The sequence below is a fragment of the Anomaloglossus baeobatrachus genome, chromosome 7 (assembly GCF_048569485.1).
Source record: "Anomaloglossus baeobatrachus isolate aAnoBae1 chromosome 7, aAnoBae1.hap1, whole genome shotgun sequence".
NCBI lineage: Eukaryota > Metazoa > Chordata > Amphibia > Anura > Aromobatidae > Anomaloglossus > Anomaloglossus baeobatrachus.
Window position 1 is genome coordinate 289,511,793 of NC_134359.1, and position 5,000 is coordinate 289,516,792.

The window sequence follows — 5,000 nt, forward strand, 5'->3', positions numbered from 1 at the left end:
TAGCGAGCCCCTCCTCCCACCCTGGCTGCACTGCTGCCTGCAAAAGTGTGATTGCTCCATACATGAAACAGGTAGATCAGGATGAACAACGAAAGTGAATTGGTAAAAAGATAATAGAAAGATCATTTTAATGCTGGATCTGCAGCTGTGATCTATGGGGACCCATAGGGTAGGCGTGGGATCCATACTGTCATGGGAGGAAAACAAGGAGAGGTGCAATTAGCAGGGGCCGGAATGTCAAGGATCAAATTGGGGCATAAAATATTAAAGGAGGCATAAAGATGCCCGGGGCACTCACATATGGCCAATGCGACGGCTCCGAATCCATACATACAGGATACAGGACTTTGGGGAGGAACGCTATAATAGACGATCTATATAAACTTTAGTCCTTCATGTGTCAGCACTGGGAAGAGGAGACGCTAATCTCCCCGGGATCAGCAATGGACGTCCATCCTAAAAATGCAATTTATCCCCCTTCTATGCAAAAGGTCTCTACCCCACTGCAGCATACACAACCCATTTTTTTTGTAGCCTGAAAGATGTAAATTGCAGAAGCGAGGGGGAGGAGGGGTATGAAGCTGCAAGTCAGTTTGATGTTGGAGTATCATGGAAAATCAGACACATTTCTGATCAAATACACGACGCATTTCAGGGCATCCCATCAAAACGCATTGACAAGAACTAAAATCATGATACTATTACAATTTCTATAGGCAATGGTCCAAAAAATTAGAAGTTCTATGTCCAAAAAAATAAAAGGTCATGTGACCACGCCAGTGAACGCAGGGAGAATGACGTTATGTCCCAGTGACACGTTAAGTGGCTCCTATATCATCCGGGGGGGGGAGATGGGGAATTAAGGCAGGTGCAATTTATTTTAATGGTGTCACTCAAGTCGTAAAAAAGAGATAGCGCCCCCCCTCCTCCACCACCACGTCTTCCAGCGTTGGCCATGTAAGAGTTAACAGGAGAAGTCCCCATGATGGATGCCATCCGAAAGGCTTGCAAAATTTAACACATAGCGTGCCAGGGACAAGGTAATGGTAGGTATTTTCTCCATGTCAGGGACCACTGCAGTAGTATCGGGTTCCTATTTACGTCCGAGCCCCTCTACCACTGACCAATTTCAGCACTGGCTTCAAACCGTTGACAATGACTCACAGCAGAGAAGGGATTAAAATACCTAAAACCCCAAAAAACTAAACTATACCGAGCCAGAACGATGTGAAAACCCATTCTGTTAATATCCGGTAGGATCAAGGTGCCACCATCGAATGCCCAAGGTTTATAAACAAGGACATACGGGAAGTTCCAGGTGTCACCTCCAGGTCTGGTCCACAATCAGAAGAGGACCTCCATGTCGATAATTATCCAAGTCGTGAGGTCTTGTGACTATCTCAAAAGGACCTCCACGTCCATGGTCATCCAAGTCATAAGGTCTGGTCACAATCTCAAGAGGACCTCCACATCCATGGTCATCCAAATCATGAGGTCTGGTGGTCACAATCTCAAGAGGACCGCTACGTCCATGGTTATCCAAGTCATGAGGTCTGGTCACAATCTCAAGAGGACCTCCATGTCAATGGTCATCCAAGTCATGAGGTCCGGTCACAATCTCAAGAGGACATCCACGTCCATGGTCATCCAAGTCATGAGGTCCGGTCACAATCTCAAGAGGACATCCACGTCCATGGTCATCCAAGTCATGAGGTCTGGTCACAATCTCAAGAGGAATTTCACGTCCATGGTCATCCAAGTCATGAGGTCTGGTCCCAATCTCAAGAGGACATCAACGTCCATGCTCATCCAAGTCATGAGGTCTGGTCACAATCTCAAGAGGACCTCCATGTCCATGGTCATCCAAGTCATGAGGTCTGGTCACAATCTCAAGAGGACCTCTACGTGCATGGTCATCCAAGTCATGAGGTCTGGTCACAATCTCAAGAGGACCTCTACGTGCATGGTCATCCAAGTCATGAGGTCTGGTTACAATCTCAAGAGGACCTTCACGTCCATGATCATTCAAGTCTTGAGGTCTGGTCTCCAACCACCAAGCCAACCTCCGCATTGTTTACAAAGTCAACTCCGAAGAACGCCGACCACACACCCCCCCTAACGTCAAAATCCCCTCCACCCCCGATTCCCCAAAATGCAGAAAGGTACCTGAGATGTCTCCTCAGCCTCCACTCTCTCCTCCACTCCAGCACGGTGACCAGGTTATGTCCCTTAGACGTGAAAAATGGCACAATTCATATTTTTCATCCTCCTCAGCAGCAGCCCTTCAATGCTTCTCAGCGGTGATTATTCACAAACCACTGGGGATAAGAGGTAATTAGGAACGGCCGCTGTAGCATCCAGCCTGAAAATGTAGAGGCAGAAGTAGGAGGGGTGTGAGAGTAGACAGCATAGTGGGGAGGAGAGCGCGGGGTTGGGGCGAGAGGAGGGGGTCATTGACAGTGTCTATTGAGACATCAGGTCGGGGGGCTTTGGATGTGCCGAGATGCTGCTGGCACGGAAGCCTTTGTTTGGGGAGTAGGTGGCGTGCCCCCCCTTCTTCGTCCTTTTTCGCCTCTCGTGTGCTGCGTTTGTGCGGATGAGTGTGTGGCTGCCTGCCTGTGCCAGGAATAGAAAGCCAAGAACCCGAAATGCCAACCAGAAGGGGTCAGGGAGAGACGGAGAGCTCTGCTCTTTGCTTGCTATCCTCAGGAGGCATGTGGAGATTGGGGCGAGGGCGGCGGGCGGGGGGTGAACCAGCTCGACTTCTAGTACTCTCATCCAGATTCTATTCCCCGGCTCCATCAATAAAACATCCGAAATTCTATCAGTCATTAACTCTTCCAAGGTCACCTATAGGAAGGTGCGGGGGTGACCATGGGGCAGAGCGACCAGACAATACCCAAGGATCCCCCTGGTCAGTGGGATCAAGACAAAAAAACATGGATCAAAAGCTCAAAAATCTGCCCCAGGATAAAAAAAAAAAAAAAAAAATTTGGGTAATATGGCTCATATGCAGACAAAACTGCATATGATCACTGGGTCCCTTCTTAGATCTTGTAGACTGGGGGTGTCATGGTGATCTGGCCCCTTTCCTAATAGGACACCACATGAAAAAATCCAAGATGACCTATAGAAAGTTGTGGGGGGGTGACCATGGGAAGAGGAAACAGGCTGGACAATAACCAACGAGCCCCCCAGCCTGTGTGACCAAGACAAAAACAGTCACCACCACAAACCCAAAAATTACCCTCTTGTTTACATCTTGTGGATTGGGGGGGGGGGGTCAGGGTGATCTGGTCCCTTTCCTAAAATTCCAAGATAGAAAGTTGCGGGGGTGACCATGGGAGGAGGAAACAGGCTGGACAATAACCAATGAGCAACCTTGACTGTATGACCAGGACAATCACAGTTACCACAAACCCACAAAATTACCCTCTCATTTATATCTTGTGGATTGAAGGGGGGGGGGGGTCAGGGTGATCTGGCCCCTTTCCTAATGTAGTACTGCATAAATTCCAAGATAGAAAGTTGTGGAAGGTGAGCATGGGAAGAGGAAACAGGTTGGACAGTAACCAATGAGCACCCTTGACTGTATGACCAGGACAATCACAGTTACCACAAACCCACAAAATTACCTTCTCATTTACATCTTGTGGATTGGGGGGGGGGGGGTCAGGGTGATCTGGCCCCTTTCCTAATGTAGTACTGCATAAATTCCAAGATAGAAAATTGCAGGGGGGGGGGGTAACCATGGGGAGAGGAAAGAGGCTGGACAATAACCAACGAGCCCCCCCAGCCTGTATGACCAAGACAAAAACAGTCACCACCACAAACCCAAAAATTACCCTCTCGTTTACATCTTGTGGATTGGGGTTGTCAGGGTGATCTGGCCTCTTTCCTAAAATTCCAAGATAGAAAGTTGCGGGGGTGACCATGGGAGGAGGAAACAGGCTGGACAATAACCAATGAGCAACCTTGACTGTATGACCAGGACAATCACAGTTACCACAAACCCACAAAATTACCCTCTCATTTATATCTTGAGGATTAGGGGTGGGGGGTCCCTTTCCTAATGTAGTACTGCATAAATTGCAAGAAAGAAAGTTGCGGGGGGTAACCACGGGGAGAAGAAACAGGCTGGACTATAACGATCACAGCAGCCTGTTTGACCAGGACAATCACAGTTACCACAAACCCCAAAAATTACCCTCTCATTTTCATCTTGTGGATTGGGGGGTCTGGGTGATCTGGCCCCTTTCCTAAAATTCCAAGATAGAAAGTTGGGGGGGGGGGGGGTAACCATGGGAGGAGGAAACAGGCTGGACAAAAACCAATGAGCACCCTTGACTGTATGACCAGGACAATCACAGTCACCACAAACCTCCAAAAATTACCCTCTCATTTACATTTTGTGGATTGGGGGGGGTGTGGCCCCTTTCCTAATGTAGTACTGCATAAATTCCAAGATAGTAAGTTGCGGGGGGTAACCATGGGAGGAGGAAAAAGGCAGGACGACAATAACCAATGGGCAACCTTGACTGTATGACCAGGACAAATCACAGTTACCAAAAATCCCCAAAATTACCCTCTCATTTACATCTTGTGGATTGGGGGGGGGGGGATGGGTGATCTGGCCCCTTTCCTAATGTAGTACTGCATAAATTCCAAGATTGGAAAGTTGCGCGGGGTGAGCATGGGAAGAGGAAACAGGCTGGACAATAACCAATGAGCACCCTTGACTGTATGACCAGGACAATCACAGTCACCACAAATCCCCAAAATTACCCTCTCATTTACATCTTGTGGATTGGGAGGAATCAGGGTGATCTGGCCCCTTCTCCAAAAGGACTTTGCATTAAAAATTCCAAGATAGGAATTTGCGGGGCTGACCATGGGGAGAGGAAACAGGCTGGACAACAACCAACGAAGTGAGCACCCCGCCTGTAGGGGTCTATGGAACTTTCCGATATATCATGGTGAGTTCCCTTTAAGAAATTTCT

At 48.3% G+C, this 5,000-nt stretch overlaps 1 protein-coding gene across 2 annotated transcripts in view; it reads right to left on the reverse strand.

Annotated features, from left to right (window-relative positions):
* The window catches only part of RAI1 (retinoic acid induced 1), a 145,122-nt gene that overhangs the window by 74,708 nt on the left and 65,414 nt on the right, over positions 1-5,000 (reverse strand). The window contains exon 2 of one of the 2 annotated variants that reach the window (XM_075318379.1): positions 2,167-2,362. The exons of the other annotated variant lie outside the window; for it this stretch is intronic. The gene's annotated coding sequence lies outside the window, so the exon portion shown is untranslated. The remainder of the gene's footprint in view (positions 1-2,166; positions 2,363-5,000) is intronic. 2 annotated transcript variants of the gene reach the window in all.